This window comes from Oenanthe melanoleuca, chromosome Z (assembly GCF_029582105.1).
Source record: "Oenanthe melanoleuca isolate GR-GAL-2019-014 chromosome Z, OMel1.0, whole genome shotgun sequence".
Taxonomy (NCBI): domain Eukaryota; kingdom Metazoa; phylum Chordata; class Aves; order Passeriformes; family Muscicapidae; genus Oenanthe; species Oenanthe melanoleuca.
Window position 1 is genome coordinate 69301553 of NC_079362.1, and position 18104 is coordinate 69319656.

Sequence of the window (18104 nt, forward strand, 5' to 3'; positions counted from 1 at the left end):
TAAGCTGCTGGGTAATCTCTGGTTTAAGATTCTGCAAACACAACCATCAAATTCTCCTAAATGCAGGAAAGTGACTGAATTTCTATAATGTTTCATATTAGCACAAGCTGAATAATATAAACTATAAACTGCCATGTCCTTTTGACATTTATGGTAAGCTTTAAGTTGCATGTTAGAATAAAAAAAGCAAGAATATGCCAAGTTCTAACATTTTAATTTTATTTAGATTTTGAACAGAAAGTGTTTTATGTTCCAATTCCTGACACATTAAATACCTTTGTAAATAATGTTAATGGACAGTGTTAACCCCGTTAGGTTTTACATTTGCTTGAAGATTTTAATCTCTTGTCATTTGCCTGCCTCCTCCCCCACCCCCATTTTTATCAAATGGCATTTCTTTTAAAATGCTTTGTACGAGAGTTATTTTATGTTTAATGACAGGCAACAAAATCACATTAAGTCAGCAATTCCTGATTATACTATATGTCTGCACTAAATGCACTGGAAAAGCAGCATTATCACTTCTGTTCCAATGAAAAAACTGAAAGCAGCATTGTTGTTACGCTTACAAGTCAGAAAACAACTTGCCTTCTTCAGGCAGGATTATATTTCTAGTGGTAAATGCCTAGAAGAATGGCATACAATCCCTGCTTTTCTTTATCATATCCTATATGTTCTCATAATAAAACCTGTAGTTAAGCAACAAAATACAAGCAGATTGAAATATGAACTTGCAGTATTTTATAAAACTTGTAGTATTTTATACCAGTATTTTAGATAGCAGTGTAGTAGCACAACAGGAATATGCAACTGTTCATGAGAAGAGTTAAATGTTTCTTGGAGGATGAGAGGGCTAGAGTCAGATTTAATCTGTTCTTGGCCCAGTGGACTTGGAAAATGTATGCTTGATATCATCCCTGTATTCTTGGCAGCAGCTGGCAGTTTATTTCTATCTTCTGAGAGAACTTGTGATATATAATAGGTGAAAGCCCACTATCAATATTGACAAATTTGTACTTACTTGTTATGGAAACACTTTTTTTTCTTTTGATGGAAGGAATGATAATTCTTGGAGGATTTAAGAACTGAGTTAGATTGGGCTGTTTCCCACAAGTAGCTGTGTGTTTAAACTAACAGAAACTACAAGATTGCCTAAGCATTTCTCTTAGAAGCAATGGTTACTTTTGCAAGGCAGGCATAGCAGATAAAGTGTGTGTAAAGATACTGCTTGATACTGTCTAATAATGCTAGATTGAGATTCCATTCAAACACTGAGGAGTAGATATAATTATGCAGATCATATGGAGACTGCTCAGAGAAAGAGATTTTATTCAAGAGGATTGATGGTCTATTCTTTTCCACAGAGGGGAGTAAAATATTTGTTGAAATATGCTGTTAGAAATCATATCAGGTAAAGTGATCAGTAAAAGGAGTCTGATTAGCTGTCATCTTTAAAGTATTATTTTACCAGTTGATGAAAAATCCTGTATTTCTGGGCAGTTTCTTCCATGATTCCTCTCTTTCTTTTTCTCCGTTGGTGCTGTAGGTATTTTTGACTAGTTTAAGCAGCCACGTTGTGCTTTCCCTTACTCCTGGCCTTCTCTAATTGAAAATGGTAAATGGACAAGTATTTCTGGGGAGACCTAAAGCTGATTCTATCCTTCATCAAAAAACCTGCTTGGGCAGCAGGTCAGTCTCAATTTATCACTGAATGGTTATAAGCTTAGACTGCAGGTTTAACTAACTAAATTAATCAATATTGAGAATTATTGCTGCTTTTGTGCCACTAAAGTTAGGGTTTGTCAGCATGTTCATTATGATCTGTGATTTGGGGGGGTTAACAGCTTAACCACAACAGTTGGCACAGATCTGAAACGTGCAACACAAAGCCCTAGCCTAAGAGCAAATTTATTTATTCAGCAGTACATGTAAACCTAATTACTTTTGACTATTTAAATTTATAGGACTAGATTCAACTCATGTTTGTGCCAGCTTTAACTAGCACAAACCCTGGCACCCAGCAGCAGCAGCAGCAATGCAAAGCCTGCCAGAGAGAAGGTGTTGGAAAGCGACAGAAGCTCCCTGGCAGCGAGAGGCACCAGGGTGCTAGCACAGCTTCTGGGAAGGGCTGGCTGGGTAAGCAGGCATGGCAGGTAGAAGATGTGTTGGCATGATAGCCTGCCTTGGCAGGGCTCAGCTGGAGACTTCAGTGTGTTACAGCTACCTCCTGCTTGAGAAAGAATTGCTGCAGTCCTACTTTCTTCTCTGTCTCAGAATGAATCATGTCGTGAACAAGATATAAGAGTCCCTAGAAGGTAGATGTAAACCTTGAGAGCCTTAGTGCTAGACCTGTAGAAGGACCAGACTTGCAAAATGAGTGTGCACAAGGTGATTCCAGTGATATCTCTGAATGAAAAAAAAACCACCTTATTTCCTTATCTGGCATCTGGAGCTGGGCTAATAGAGAATTTGTTTGCCTGTCAGGCTTCTGTGCATGCCTGTCACTGCCTTCCATAGTATAGCCAAACACTGAAAGTTTGGTTAACCAGTGTTCTTAAGCCAAGTGTCTACACCTGCATGAGGCCCTTGAAATTATGTTCACAGCAGGTCTGGAAACCTCTTCTACTCCATGTGCTTATTGATCTAGTTCAAAGCCAATATATTTGGGAAAAAATTTCAGAGGCCAAGATTGGGTCTGGGTAAATTTGGACGAGTAGGTTTGTTCCTAAAGCATGGTTACTCTTATTGTGTTAAATGGTGACCAGGTATGTTTTTTCATTTTTACATTATTTTTGCCTAGAAGAAGGGTCTGTGTTTCTGCTGAAATGGAGGGGAGCTGGACAGGGGAAGTACTAGCATATTGATACTTTCATTTAATAATGAAGTTTCTACCTTACCTTAGATATACCCCAGTACTGATTTCAGCAAAACAAATGTTGTATTGCATACAGAAGTGGAACTGCTCTAAATTAAAGTATTCAGCTATTTCTGGGGGAATTAAAAAAAAAAAGGAAGTTATAAATTGTACATTCTGAAATACCATTTAATTTGATTCCAACCCTGTTGCAATTGTCAGGCTCTCCCCACGTAGCGTTGAGTTTGGCACAGGAAGTCCTATGACACTGCGGAAATTAAGCACTCAAAAGGATAAAGGCAAAGTTTGTTCTGCTCACCATGGAAACAGATAATTCTCCTGTAGTGTTTTTCACTTTGGACAAAGTGAATTCAAGAACAGTTATATAAATTAAGGGACTATGTGATAGTGTAGTTTTTGGTCACAGTTTCAGATCAAAGCTTTCATACTTGCTGTATTGTCTTGAAGTTTCTTGTAGCCAATAAAAGGAATGATTGAGAAGTTCTTTCAATATGAATGCTGTATTTGAGCTGTATTATTATCTGTTAGACTACAGTGGCCTGTTGGAGTTCTTATAAACAGATTGTATTGTGTAAATTTGTGTTTAGGGACATTTTAAAAACAAAACTATTTACCCAATTGCCCAGCACATCTCGGGTGAATGTGTACTTAGGGACTTTTAAGAAAATTAATATCTGATGTAAAATATAATGTGCAAAATTGTATACTTAATAATGCACACTGGAATAGTCTAAAGTAGATCTGTTGTGCTGAGTGTTAGGAAACATTGCAGTGATGAGATTCAAGCTTTTGTCTTACTTATGTGGTAGTTGATTTTCACATCTTTGCATTTTGGATGCTTAAAAATGGATATCAACTTAAGATGATTTCTGAAGTTCCTTATACTTTAGAGGCTAAGCAAGCACTGCCAAAGAAATGGAATTTTTTTTTTTTGCCCTTAGGATCAGACACTCCTCAAGATTCAAAAGAAGCTGAAAACTTTCATTCCTAATTTAGCTTAGGAACATTTAAAGAGATTAAAAGTGTGTTTGGACTAGGGTGGTGAGTTAGTTTCCGAATGTGGTAGGAGATGGAAGTTTTGCTACTCCCCGAGAAAGCCAGCAGTGCAAAAAGTCCAATGTAGTTCCATATGCAAGTGATAAAACCAGACATTGGCAAATTAATCTCTCTTATTCGCAGTGTAGGTTGTTAATTGTTCTCTCTGCTGGCTGTCGATATAATGTGAAATTTTCATTCCCCATTCAAGATGGAAAAAGTTGTGGCTGAAAATGTTAACATTTGCATTTTTATTTGTTGATTTATTTAAAGGACAGCCTCTCTTACAGCAATCCATCACTCAGTGACACCCCAAATATGAATAATGTATTGTAGACTTGCGGTTACAATGTGTAATAAGTGCCAGAGACAGTAGAAGAATGTTAACTATGTTGCAAATGTAATATTTATCGACTCATACTTTATTGCTTTCGAGGTTCAATAATACTGACCATAGGACATTAATATCACTTATCTTGATTTTCGTTGGGCACCTCTATATGTAGAAATAACCCATCTATCTCATACTTACAAAATAAATGTGAATTTTACAGCTCTTTGTAAGAAGTGCATTGTAGGTTTCTTGGCTTACTGCTCGCAGTTCTCCTTTTTTACTTTCTCATTTACTTGTATCTGACACTGATCCCCCTCCAGTTGCCTGACCCAGGTGGTGAACACCTCAGCACTCTTCTAGAGGCTTCATTTACTGGCTGCATTGTGATCTTGTGCCTCAGATAAGATTTGGGTCTCTTTTCCTATTAAAGACCAGTATGAAAAGAGTTTTCTATTGCTTCTCTCTGAAAAGACAACAGCTGAGAGGCTGAAACAGAAATACCTTCTCTTTTGGAAAGACACACATAGCAAATCTAAATCACCTCTTTGAAGATTACAGGTATCAGAAAGGGAAGTGTTTAATAACTTCAACATTTGTTATAGACATGGAACTTACTTTCAGATAATTTTTTTATGCAAGGAATATAAATATGTTAAAATTTGGGAAGATTGCGATTTAAAATTCAGTAGGTTTGTGAGCCAAAATTTTATTGGTAACCTGCTTAAGGAAAGAATTTGCAGTAAGATTTTGCTACAGTTGCAAATCCTTCAGTAGTGATTATTCTTGTCTTTAGTAGTTGCTCCAAAGTTCTGCTGTGGAAACTGATACCGACTGGGCAAACTCTCCTCCTTATCTGCTCTGTTCAGTTACAACTACTGAAAGCTTTGAAGTCTCAGGGGGGAAATGCAGATGTGAACCCAGGGCTGGGATCTAAACCAAATTTAACAATGGGAGATTTCAAGCTTGTGTTGAAATCAGATTTCACCTGTGAAGCCTGGCTCTTGGGAAACTTGGAATTGGGTTCGGCCATGAAAATGATAAGCCTTGATTATATTTTGTGTTGTACACATCAAGTAAATTTTGAAGTGACATTCTGTATTTACATCTGAGGTTATCAAATTTAACACATCATTGGCTTCTTTCTTTACTGTGTGTAACAGGAACACCTATTTGTGTCAAAGCAGCCTACCTAATAACTACTTTGCAGTAACAGTTTTGGTATGTCCATTGCTGACAATGAAAATCATATTGGGAAATTCTGATTTGCAGTGCAAAAGGATTAATGTTAATTACCAACTGTTGGCTGTAATTGTCACCCTCATTAAAATGCAGAATTATGTATTTCTTAGTTATAAATAACTCTTCTAATTGTACTTGATGTATGCCAGTTTAATCAAAAAGTACACTTGCAAACAAGCAGATATTTGCATTAATCTAGCACTGGATCTTTGAGTCTTTTTTGATCGTCTTTTATTCCAAACTCGACTAGTTGGGGGAGGTCTTTTCCAGCTACATATCCCTTACACTTTTTTTTTTCAGCTCCATGGTTCTGACAGGATTTTGTATTAAAATGAGGGGAAGTGTCTTCTGGGAATGCTCAGTGCAACAGAAAACGTGTCAGTTTTGAAGTAGTTGGCAAGGTTTCCATCATTCAGTGGTATGACAATAACTTGATTGTAGTTTGAAAGTAATAATAAGCAAAGGAAAATAGAGTACAAATCATGTTATGAAACTGACTTAACTCTTTGCATCGTTTTCATTGTTATTTTAATTAGTATTTTTTGCAATTTTTCCCCATGTGCACTTGCAGGTTCTCAAATACCACGTCAAATCATAAGAGAATGTTGGTTCTTTGGATGTGATTTCTGTTTGCATTTGTAATCACAGCAATGAAAACAGCCTCAAAATATTTTCAGGTTCCCCTCTCCTTTATTAAAAAAAAAAAAAAAAAAATTAAAAATTACTGTCTCTTTTTTCTGTACTGATACCTTGAGTGTTCTGCCTTGTAGTTTAAAATACTTTTTTAGAATTACTGTGATGGCAATTTCTACAGAGGTTGACAAGGTAAGATTGGTCTTGATTCTTGTCTTCATTGTTTTCTAAGCAACTATTCTGTTCCTAGTACTGTAGTAATTTCTCATTTTCCCAAGTATTTCCTTTGGTTTTTTGGACGGCCTTTTTATTTTTGTGATGGGAGGAATTGATGAATAATACATGCAGGATAACTGCATCTTACTTTAAGAAGCCTTTATCCCAAAAGATGTCTCTGCCATCCTTCCACCATATTGCTTCTGCTTAATAAATTCCCTTTTTCTTCTCTCCTTTACTCTCCTGGGCCTTTCAGGCTGTAAACTCCTTAGGGTAGGATCTTGCCACAGCACATCTTCGTGCTTGGCTGGTCCATGCAGTAATGATGTTTAACTGTGATGGTATAGTTAGGGTGGAATTTATCTGCTTATCTTGAGACAACTCAGCTACTTACCCTCACTATTTTATTTTAGAACCAGCTAAATATCCTTTTGGTGATATCTGTTATCCCATGAGGTGTAAAATAAGCCTGGAGTAACACACACTGACACCTTATTCCTCTTGTAGCTGAATATGTGGAACTTAAAATAACTTGTTTGTCATTCATATTTTCATTATGAATTGGAGGCAAGATTAACCTATGTGCTGCATGGTCAGTGCCCTGATTATTAATATACTTTTAACGCTTGCACTGTGAATTGAAGGCTTAGGCATCAAAGATGTAAAGCCCTCCACCCTGGGACGGGGTGTTCATACCCTGATTGTGACCATGCAGCAGCTATTTCAGCAGTACATGAGCTTGTGATGTGATGACATTTTCAATAAAAATCGTGGTGATGGTTTGGCTGGTTTAGAGAGTCCTGTTTTGAACTGTTATGACCTGGTGACACCCTGTAACTCAAACACTGGTGACTCTGGTACTGCAGTGATTTTTGGTCTGAGCAGGGCCTGTCCCATCCCTGCCTGTCAGATGTGCTGTGCAGCAGGGGGTAGTCTCAGCAGGCAGACATGGCTCTGTCTTCTCAGGTATTTCATCCGTTGTTTTCTGCTGTGAGTTTCCTTCTTCAAAAATAAATTCCTGCCTCTCTGTCACTTAAGGACTCTAACCAGTGCTTGCTTTATAGTGTCTGATTTGCCCCATTTTTAAGCCTTTGTGATATTCTAGTTATCTGCCTTAATGAAGACTTTCAGCTTTTCTTTGAGTTACCATGAACAGTGTAGTATCATCTTCAAATGTCTCTTCCTTATTTGTCCTTTATCTAGGCCACTTGTGAATACATTAAAGAGTTCAGGCCCTCCTTTATTTCTGTGAGCTCCACTGGTGACCTCTCTGGCCACTTTGTAGCAGACCATTTTTAATGTTTTCTCTTAATTTCCTGAGTTTTAGCCAGTTATCTCTCCATTAATGGATTTTTCTCTTAGTTTGTCAGCTTTTAAGTCCTTGGTAATAGATTTGCTGGAGGACTTTTGGAACTCCAGATGGATTATGTAAAATATATTTTCCTTGTTTAGATGCATAATAATCTTATGAATCTTGCAGAGGTCCCCAGTGAATGAAGACTTTATATTTAGTCTCTGCCAATATGTCGAGTTTATTAATTCCTTATTATAAATTATAATTTCTATCAATCTGCTTGTTCTAACATTAGACCTCTTCATTTGTAGATTTTTGCAACTTTTCAGATAACTTAAAAAAAAAAATCCTGCATTTTCCCAGAACTGAAGCAGTTTTAAGCAGTTAGTTACATGCTACAGTTAGTAGTTCTGCTGTTTCATACCTGAGTTGTTTCACCAGTTTGGGTGAGTACCAGTGGATCCCAGCAATTCATTATTGTTCATTCGTGTCGATTTGTTCTGTAATTTATTTGCAGGACATTTCAGCTTCAAGCAGGTCTTCCACTGTGTCCTCTATAGCTTCAGAAACTTCATAAGTTCCCACATGGTGAATGTATATTCATCTCATTGAGTTTTTCTGCTGTGACTTTATCATCCTGTTCCTTTGGTAACTTTACTTCCTTCTAGCTTTAACTTAAACTTCTTATGTTTTATAAATTTAATACTGGGATTTGTTGTTGGACCTAATGCCTTCAGCAGAATAACCCTTAGTCTTTGGCTGGAATTCTTCATGGGGTTTGATTTTTGTGGGGTTTTTTGGTGGTCAATTTGGGGTATTTTTTTCCTTTCCTTGAGCTAACAGTTTGTTCTGTTTTCTTTATCTAGAGCTGACTGGATGACAGTTTACTGTTTCACTTAAACTGGCAAGGTTTCTTTTCATCCTTCTGAAGTCTTTCTCCATAGGTTGTATCTCTATTTTTGGAGCCCTAGTATGACTATTATTTTTAACAAGCTTTCTCATTTTTATATTGTTTCCATTTCTGAAGTGAAAGACTGCAGTAGCAAATTTTTGCTCAATAGTGGTTACTGTGTGCTGGTTGTCATATCTGGGCAGTGCAGTGGATTGCTCCCAGATGTGACAGAGATTTTATGGAATGAATAGAACAACTGGGTCTCTTCATCTTGGAAAAGAGGTGGATAGGTTTATGATACTATTTAAATTTTATAAAATTAAAAGTGACCTGCAGAAAATGAGAAGAGAACATTTCTTTATTGTCTTGTCTACTGGTAAAACTGGTGGGCATCAGAGTTGTGAGATGGTGCATTCAGATGTTGTAAATGGAGACAGAAATCAGCAGTGAGCTTGTATCCTGACCTTTTATCATAATTGTGTTTCTAAACTCCACAGATTTCAAGATTGTTATTGTAATTTCCTCTAATTTATACAGCTTTTAAAAGTCATTCTTAATATATGGATTATAATAATGACTTTTAAATAGCTAAATATTTTAAAATAACTATTGTCTCTTATCATCCTTGTTAAGACATTTCTGAATGGGAAAAACCCAATAACTGGGCTTGTGCCTCAATCTTACCATTTACATATCTCTCAAGAGTTCAATAGAACATTGTAACAGAAGATTTGGGCTCTGATTTTTCCTGGGTAGGGTAATGAAAGAGCCAAGATATCTTCCAGATTTGTTTAGGGAAAGTAATGGTGGTGTTTCAGTGTAAAGAATATTGAACTTTGAATTACTGAACTGAATATGTTTTTATTTTGTTTGCTTTAATTTGAGGACCCCTGAGTCAAGTAATGTGCCTTTAGCTTTCTGAATACAGAATTGAAGGAAACAGAGAGTGATGTTGTAGTCTCTGTTTACAGATCTTTATTCAAGCTGAGTTCACCAGTTTCTACTGCAAGTGTGACTACTTTCTCTTTCTAGGCCACATTTCCTTTTCAAAAACACATGCTTTTGTTTGTTTGGCTTTGTGATGGGTTGTGACTGAGTACTGAAGCTATCTCTTCAACATTTTGATGATCATGAAGAAAAACAGTATCTTGCTGGGGCTTTTCACCATTTATCTAATTGTAGATGCTGATCATATTTAACATTTAAATTTCTCCATTGCAACATGTTTCTAGCTCCCCAGTAGTTTGAGACCAGGTATGTTAATTTTGATCTGTTTTGTTTATGATGGAAATCTAAACCTTTTGGTGAGAATAATATTTTATCTTTGTTTCTGCCCTGTACTGAGTTAGCTCTCTCTGTTTTAATGGTAGAGACTTAGGTGTTTTTCATCTTTGTTTCTTTCCACCTGTAAGTTTTCAAGTATTTTGCTTTGTTCCATACTACTGGAGAACATAGTGAAAATTACCTAGTTGAAGATGTCCCTGCTTATTACAGGGGATTGGACTGGATAACCTTTGAAAGTCCCTTGTGACCCAAACTATTCTATTGTTCTATGAAAAAAATAATTGTTGATACAGTTCTTTTTTATGTAAAAGACAATCAAAGATGTACTAGAGTACTAATGTATAATTTATGTATTTAGCAGCTTTTAAAGTACATTCTCAAAGCCTCTAATGCCATTGTACTTTTAACTTTCGTTTTTGCTTCATCTGCATTGAATCATCTTTTACTACTTAAAACAGAAATTGGGTTTATTGAAACATTTCAGTTCTGATTATTTTATAATAAAGATGAAGAAGTCTAACCTAATGAAATCACTGGAATGAAATAAGAAAAATTAAAAAAAAATTAATAAGCTGAAGACTTGAAGTTTTTATTAAGTCACATTTGGCTGTGTGTTTCTCTGTGGGTATTGTCTTGGATCAGTAGGATGAGAAACTTGTCTTCTATGGAATGACATTTGCACTGTTAGACTGACTTTCTCTGTTACATTTCCAGAAGGGTTACTGGAAACATATTGCCAGTAGTTATTGCATGCATTAACTTCTGTGCCTGTGATCACAAAATTGTAGTTTGAAATGAGCAGTATTACTGAATTCCTCTTCTTCCCCCACAGAGTTGAAGCTTGTAAATATATTTTATAGAATACATGCATGTCTGTCAGTCTGTTGGGTCTCTGTGAAACATCCTAATGTACAAGCAACTTAATAATTTATGAGAGACTTTTCCATTCTCTTAGAAATAAAATGCTTCCTGCTCCCTGCAGAGTATCTGGGGATTCCCTGTGGGACTGTGTTGCTGTATCTGCAGTACGAGGGTTGCTTGCCTTGCAGGTGACCACCCGGATTAGGCACAGTCTCCAAAGTCTCTGTGCCCCTGTGCCTGGTTCTGCCCAGAATTTTTCAAGCTCCTGTCTTATTCAGATGACCTTGTCCTTGCTGAGGAGCCAGTGTTCTTCTTTTCTTTTTACTGTAACAGGTGAAGCAATTCCTAGAAGGACTTTAACAGTGCTCCAGCTGCTGCTCATCCCAGCTTCTGCTTGACTCTGTTAATTGCTCTGTGCATCCCTGTTCTTATCCATATGCTTGGGATTTTGAACCTGTATATCTACCTCGTTTGTAGGCAACAAACTGACCTCATAAGAGAATTGTTCTCTCCCTCTTCCTTCCTTGCCAATCTTTTTCTTATCTCCTAATGGCCTCTCAGCATCTAGATTTCTAGAGGTGAAAGATAAGTGTGTTTTCTTAACTCAGCCTGCACCAGCAGTCAGATTCAGCTGTGCTGCGCGTCTTAGGGGATGTCTGGATCACTAGAATGTACAGGTCTATTGTAATTAGCTGTACAATTTTCTTGCTTTTGCCTCTTCTGTTTTGTTATGAACTTTTTAGCAGCAGACCCTTTCAACCAGTGCACAAACCGTAACATCACATGACATTGACTTTACTCAAACCAGAAGATTTTTGTGCCAAGGTTGTAACATTGTATCATTACTTCATTGTATCTGTGTGAAAATTTTAATTTCACGCCCTGCGGACTTCACTGTCTCTGTGCACTCTGATCGTGTTGTTGCATAGAAGGCTAAGTCCCTGGGTCACATTCATTTTGTAGTGTATTTTTTTTGAGTTTGGTTTTTTTTTTTTAAGTTCTGTTTCCTTTGAGAGATCTTGCTGTAAAGTTAGCTCAGGACTTCTGCCAGGAAAGTATTTGCAAGCTGAAAGGAAAGATACTAAAACTACTTTTTGTTAAGTTTTTTCCAGTGTAGCTATGACCATCTTATTAAAAAAAGAAAAAATTATGTACGGGGTTTAGGGTACACTGCGATAAATTTGCATGTGAATAGTTGCAAGTGACTTGGTGAAATAGGTGGGACAAGGAGGGAAAACCCTTGTTCAAATATACCATAAGGTTTCCCATAATCCTAGTTTTATGGGTTGCAAACTTTTCTGGGCAGAAGTCCTTGGTTAATGTTTGGATTTGTTTCTGGAGATTCTATGTTTGCAGGCACTGATTGGTATTTTAAACTTCTCTGTTTGTATCGTGCCTGCACTGCATGGGTGCTAGGTTAGCATCCGGTCCTTGGTAATCAGTCTTTGTCCTTTTGGTCTGTGTTGATGAGCAGTCTGTGCCAATGTTCAACCACCTACATAGTGAGAAAACCTTTTTACTTCCATTTCAATGGAATTTCCTGTATTTCAATTTGTGCCCATTACCTCTTGTCCTTTCACTGGGCACTCCAGAGAAGAGCCTGGCTCCAGCTTCTTTCCTTGCCATTTCAAGTATTTATACCCATTGATGAGATCACTGATCTGCAATTGCTCCAGGTTGAACAGTCCCAGCTTTCTCACATTTTACTTTTGTGTCAGACACATCAAAGCCTTAATCATCTTCATTGGGTCCATGTCTCTTAACCCTGGAGAGTCCAGCACAGGGCACAGCACTCCTGCTGTATCCTACTGGTGCTGAGTTGAGGAGGAGGATCAACTCCCTTGACCTTCCAGCAGTTCTGGCCTTTGTTGGCTTCTATTCAGGGTTTTTTCTGTGTATTGGGACAAGCATCCAGGTCCTTCTCTGCAAAGCTGCCTTCCAGCCAGTCAAACCTGCCATGTTCTGGTGCCTGGGGTTATTCCTCCCCAGGTACTGGAGCAGGCATTTCCTGTTGTTGCGGGTTGTGAGATGCCTGTGAGCCCATTTCTCCTGCCTGTTGAGGTCCCTCTCTGTACGCATTCTGGCCTCTCTCAGCCTAGAGTATATTCTGAAGAATATGGGAATGAGAATGAGACTTAGCATCAGTTTCATGAGCTGTTAAGTGCCCTGCCTTATTTTGTAGTGTATTAATGACCTTATGTAGTTTCTAACAGAATCATGGACTGTTCGCAGGTGTGTGGTTATCGAAAAGTAATCCGGTAGCAGCCGAGATCATCTTTGCTAGTTACTGCTGGGAATGAACAAACTAAAATTTCACTTCCCTGCCCATCTGTTCAGCAGCTGAAAGTAGGTAATTTATCTCAGTGGGACACCTACCACCTGTGTAAAGTTTTTGAAAGAGGTTGTTAGCGTGTGATGACTATAGCCAAGGGACACCGGGCCTGAATGCCTCGTGCTCCATGCCTCACCGCTGGTTTTTTCTGTAGGGTGCCTTGCAACCTGGTACTTGCACAGTGCCAGCCCTGTTCGGTGTCTGTGTCCCTGTGAAGCTTGCAGAGGCTGTGCCTGCTCTGCCACACGACCTGCTCCGGTGCCGGCGGCGCGCGGCTCCTCGCCAGCAGTGGCTCCTCTTTGACATGCTAAACCAGGCACCACCAACACGCTGTATTTTATATACTGTTTTATCTCAGTGGCTCCTCTTGAATTATGTATCCTCATCTTTGATGTATGAAATCTCAGCTGATTTAAATATTACCCCAGAGAGTTCAGCACACCTGGAAATGAACGGAGTGACAGATAGTCCCAGTCTTTCCATGCTGGAGCACCGAATGGGGAGTTTTACAGCAGTAGGGTACCGGAATGCAATTTTTATGAGAACATTGTTTTTTCACATATGGTCTGCTCCGAAGCAGTCGGTGTGTTGGGATGCCAAGTATCTGAGCTCAGTTGCAATGTTTATTTTCAGGCAGATTGGAGGGAATGAGTTCATATAAAGAGCTGGTGCATAGGGAGATCATGGGCTGTTGCTCTGTTAGGAGCTGGGCACCAAAGGTTTCTCTGGATAAGGTACCCAAAATTGTGAGTGCCTGTCACTGGAAGGTGAGTAGAACAGAGCAAGTGAATGCAAATCTGGCTGAAAAGCAGTTGCTATCTGATGTCAGGCTTCTGAGCATGGTATGAAGATAAAAAAACAACTGAGTATAAGCTACATATATAATGTCGGCAAGATACAGAAGTCACAGTGTATATAAACCCTAAGCACTCTAAGAAACTTCAGTTTCTTCTGATGTGGTCACTCTGCTCCCTGCAGGAATTAAACTTTAGATGAAGTGCAGGAACCTATTCACCTCGCTTGTGCTAGCATAGCTGGCATAAAGATGATGCCAGTTACTATGTCATAAAAAAAGTTTATGCCAGTTAAAAGCTGAGAACAAGTAGAGCTAAAGTTTCTAGTGCAGTTCTGGTCTGAACAATGGGCTTTTTGCAAGACAAGCTATATTCAGTCTTTGTATTTTGACTGTTAATATACCTTAAATTTAAATTCCTCTGCATTTCTACCCAATTCCAATTTTCTAGGTCTCCACCACACCTCACTATGCAGTTACTTTTGCCTTTCCTCTTTTTCTGCTTGTTCCCTGCCAAGGGACTGCTAGCACAAGCAGAGGGTCTATCATCATGGCCTTGCTTCCAGGGATCAGAGGCTGGGAGATGTTTGCATTTACCTCTGGAGTATAATTCTGACTGATGGGTTCTTATCAGGTTTGTGAAGTCCATCCATCCAATTGTCTGTTTCTGTTTTGAAGACCAAGCAACCATAAAGTTGAAAACGGTGTTGTATTTTTGGAATCTGAAATTTCAGACAATGCATTTATGAATTATTTATGAGGAATGTGTTTTCAGTAATGTGCAGCATAAAATGGAATGAATGCGTATCCATACTTGCCCTGAACTCTCCAAAGTGCATGCTAATAAACAGAATGATAACCTACCATCACTTCTGCCCTGTAAGATTTACAGTGCAAGCACTTTTTTCGGTGGTTTAATTCAAGTCAGTTTGTCAAGTTAAAGCTCTAGTGTTTTGTTTTAAAGTACAACTTGGTGAGTGATTTTCTATTACTTAAAGAAATCTAACTGCTTTCTCCCCCCTTCTTTCAACCAGAGTTACTGTCTAAATTTTTCTAGTCAAGCTGGCATACAGCCACCCTAAATTATACTTTAATTCACAATTAGAAAGGAAGTGGTAACTGTGCAGAGCAGCAAACCTTTCATTTAAAATGGCCATTATATAAGATCATGATTCTCCTGGATGATTAAGATATTGAAGAATAATTTAGATATCCTTAGGTTTTTGCCATTTAGAAGTGCTGGGTTTATTTAATTTTTTAAGCCTCCCTGAAACAGCTTTTTCCATAATGACAGTAATGCAGGACTCTATATTATCACAACTTGATGTTTACTTGTATCTGAATTGTCTAATGCCAACTTGTTTTCACTGATATAGCTGACAGGGCAGAGATAATTAAGAAACAGAAGAATTTGAGTGCTAGATTTGCTATTACACACTCCACGCCACAGCAGAAGAAATTAAGCTGACAAGCAGGAGAGGAAGGATCATGCAGAACCACAAGAAGAATTGCTGTTTAGGTACAGAATTGACTTTACGTAAAATATTTTACCAGGATAGGGGAAAATAAAAAGGAAAATAGAATGGTAGAATAAACTATTTCTAAGCATTGTGACCCATCTTATTTCCAGGTTGTAAAATAGAAAGCTTGCAATATTTAGTCACCCCAGCACAAGAAATGGCAGGGAAGAAAGCTAACCCCAGTGAAATGGTGACAGAACTTCCATTGTCTTCCATAGGGTCATGATTCCACCCCAATATATACTTAAAATTACTGCAGTCTGATTTTGCTCCTCTGCTCAGTGAGGTTTTAAATCTTGCACAGCTACTTGCAGTTCTTGCCACAATGGTTAGAAAGTCAATGAAAGCTCACAGTTCAGTAGCTAAATGACAAGGTAAGAAACTTTGGAATCATAAAAAGGGTATAAATGCTTGACCTAAAACTATGCGGATCTTCCAATGACTGTACAACTGAAGCAAAAAGTTGATTTATTATCTGGCAAGCTGGGAATTTGGACTGAGTTGTGAAAAAGACAAATGGTTGCTGATCCATGTAAATGGTGACTGGCTTTGCAAGCTGTATGTGGTGGGGGTCTTTTTCCCCTAAGCCATGCTCCTTAAAATTGTTTTGTAGTTATTTAATACCCACAAAGTTGCAGGGTGAGGTAGTCCCAACTTTGCTGAGTGTGCTAGGAGGAAGAGATGAAAAGTGGAAAGGAAATCAAAATTAAGGAGCGGCACTGAGACTGGCAGAGAGGAGGTGCAGGATTGTACCGTGACTTACATATGCAACCCTTTGTCAGATACTTTAGTACATTATAAAAGAAAAGGCACAATTTTGAGGATGATTCATTGAATTAGAGTTTGCTCTGGGGGGAAGGATGTTGGGGGATGAACTTGTAATAGTAAAAAATTGAAAAGAAAGGCTGTTAAGGCAGGAGATGTAGGGGGATGAAGTAAGGCAGAAAAGATGATGACAGCTTAGTTTTGGCCCAGAACAATAAAGGGTGAAGATCTTGCTGAAGATGTGCTGTGATGACAGAGTGCTTAAAAGGAATAAAAGCTAAGTGTTCTCTGAAGTGCAAAGTTGTTATGTAATATCACAGCAGAATCAGGGCCCCAGGTGCTGTACATACACCAAGGTTCATTTTCTGATCTGAAGAGCTTTCAGACTTGATGACACAGAAACAGCTGTGTGGGAGGGGAGAGAAGGACAATACAAACAGAGTGATTGCAGAAGGTGGTTGTTAAACTCTGTGGTAGTTACCTGGTTCTGTAATTTCTCTCTTCCGTACAAAAACTTCATTCTAAATTATTCTTCTGTCACTGGCAGATCTGATTTAAAAGGTTTCTTTTACTTCCCAGCACTCATGTCGTTGTTCACCCTCCCCCTTCCAGAATTATTACAACCATACTTATGCCAATTCAGCTGCAGCCTACAGCCGTACCTTAAAAGAAATGATCTGTGGTGTTTCTTATTCTTGGTCTTTGGTTAGTTAGTTATTATTTAGCTATTAAAAACACACAAAGACAAACACAATGAAGCAGCACTTTGAATTGTATTTGGCAGGATGGTAACAGGGCAGCAGGGTCTGATCCAGTGGGGAAATAACAAAGGCTGAGTTACCAGCAGCAAAGAGGTAGGATAACTGGATTGTGAGCATTGAGATGGGAGTGTGGAAAGGTGAGGAAAACAGGTGTTGGTCTCTGATGATCAGGTAAGTGAAAATGTCCTTCTTGTGCAGCAAGGAGGAATGAGAGCAGCAGTAACTCTTGTTTCAGTAATGACAGCTGCTTGGATGCTATCACAGGTGAAGCCAGGGTGAAAACTGGGGGGAAAAAAAAAAATTTCTTTATCGGCCCTTCCTTAGGGCACAAGTTTTTTGAGATGCTGTTGCTGGATCTGGTGTTCTTTAGAGCACTGGCACTGCTTGGTATGCAAATGGCCAGGGGCAAACCAGAGTCCTCAGCCTCTTTCAAGTCCAAGTTCTGTTTAATTCTTTACTATTGTTTACCATGCTGGGGAGGGATAATCTGATATGCTGCTTTCCACACGGTTTGGTGATAATTGTTAGTAACCCCAGAAAACGAGGCACTGGATTCACTGCTCTGCAAGACCTACAGGTAAGCGAGGGACCTGTGGAGCAGGGAAGCAGCAGAAGGGCTAAATGTGCACAGACAAGCGTTGTGTGGGTGCTGGAGGGAGCTGATTTCCTCTGTTTCAGTGCAGCCCCCCTAGGAAATATGGTGCTTACTTCTGGGTGATTGCTTGCTGGAAAAAGAATTGTCAAAGATGGAAGGAGAGTGGCAAAATCTGTTGCAATGCTGAAGGTATTGATTTATGAGAGAATATTAAAATATGTATGGCTTAGATAAATGTTGACTGAGACTGGAGCAGAATGAAAAAAATGTAACATTATTTAAATACTTAACATGTATTTGTATCAAAAAAAGAGATTTCTCAGTACCCTGCCAGATCTTTAGCCATAACTAATAAGGTGAGCTTTGGAAGAAGAAAATCCTCTTTGTTTATCTCTAGGTGACTATCAGAAAGATGTTCTTATTCTTGACACATACCTTTCTCTCCCACCAAACTCTGAAGCAAAGATTCATGGAACATTTGTGGCACTTCCCATACTATTCTGTTCTCCTTAATGGTATGTTATATGTTCCCCACTGGGCTTTAGCTTACCTCTTTTGACTGTGTGCTCTTTTGGAGAGAGGAATGCTCTTACAAGTGGTACTAGAGTTGGTCCCCCTGATCCTGATCAAGGCCCTTTAGGTTATACCGTGGCCCATAAATAAGTAATAATGGTA

At 38.5% G+C, this 18104-nt stretch overlaps 1 protein-coding gene across 2 annotated transcripts in view; it reads left to right on the plus strand.

Moving 5' to 3' along the window:
- KIAA1328 (KIAA1328 ortholog) overlaps positions 1-18104 on the plus strand; it is a 170957-nt gene that overhangs the window by 141555 nt on the left and 11298 nt on the right. The gene's annotated exons all lie outside the window — the stretch shown is intronic.